The sequence below is a fragment of the Mus caroli genome, chromosome 3, assembly GCF_900094665.2.
Source record: "Mus caroli chromosome 3, CAROLI_EIJ_v1.1, whole genome shotgun sequence".
NCBI classification, from domain to species: domain Eukaryota; kingdom Metazoa; phylum Chordata; class Mammalia; order Rodentia; family Muridae; genus Mus; species Mus caroli.
Genome location: NC_034572.1, coordinates 6,317,065 through 6,318,170, shown reverse-complemented (window position 1 = coordinate 6,318,170; position 1,106 = coordinate 6,317,065).

The following is a 1,106-nucleotide window of genomic DNA, read 5'->3' as shown; positions in this document are numbered from 1 at the left end:
TCTCTCTCTCTTTCTGTAGCCCTGGCTGTCCTGGAACTCACTTTGTAGACCAGGCTGGCCTTGAACTCAGAAATCTGCCTGCCTCTGCCTCCCAAGTGCCTCCCAAGTGCTGGCTCTGATTTCTTACAAGTAGCTAGATTATGAATCCCTCTGATTCTCCCTCCACAAACCAAGAGTTGTGTGGTACCCTTTGAAACCTTCCTGTAAAAATGTTGCTGGGTCAGCTCTTTGCTTGGAGGGGAGGGGGGCAGGGGGCAGGGCGGGGGGAGGGAATCTAATTAACTTTTTTAAGTTCCAAAAATGAACACTAGATGGCAAACAACTTACAGGGAATCGTGGTATTGTTCCAGCATGCTTATTTCTGCACTGTTTTATATCTCATTCAAATAATAACAAGCCAACCTTTGACATTAATACAGTATTCAAGCCAGTAGTGCTGGTGGGTATAGTGCTGGTGGTATGGGTGCTTAGCAAATGTCAGGCCCTGGGTTTGATTCTCCATCCCTGTAAAATTAAATTAAAATTTAAAAAACAAATAACACAAGGGAAATCTTTCTGAATTGTACTCACATTCCCTTAACCAGAGCTGGAGTACCCATATATGTGATTCACTTTTTAAGGTAGTTAATTTTTCATGAACATATGCAAAATACAATAGCTGTCATTTGTTATCGTATTGAGAATGGTTTCCCCATTATATATTTTAATATCCATCCCTCCTAAGTAATCGACCCACTTTGGAAAGATTTACAGGGCTAGCTTTCTTTTCTTGGGTCTTTTGTGGCAACCCCAGCAGTATACAGCAGAGGGCGCTAGTGCACCATGCTCCACCACTTCATGGAAGAATGAGGCGGTGAATACAAAAGAATACTAAAGAATACTGGAGTAACATCATCACTTCTCTGGTCTAATAACATCCAGGCACCCCAGGTCCCACACCGCCAGATGGCTGCAGCTTGCAGAGCCACCCTAGCTGTCGTCAGGGCAGGCAGGCTGTGCAGTGCATCAGGTAGAGTGGGGGTGGGGTGGCAGCAGTGGGGGTGGTGCCTGTGGCTCTTCTACAAGCAGGGAAAGAGCTCTCCTTCCGTGTTTCTTTACTGTCTTCT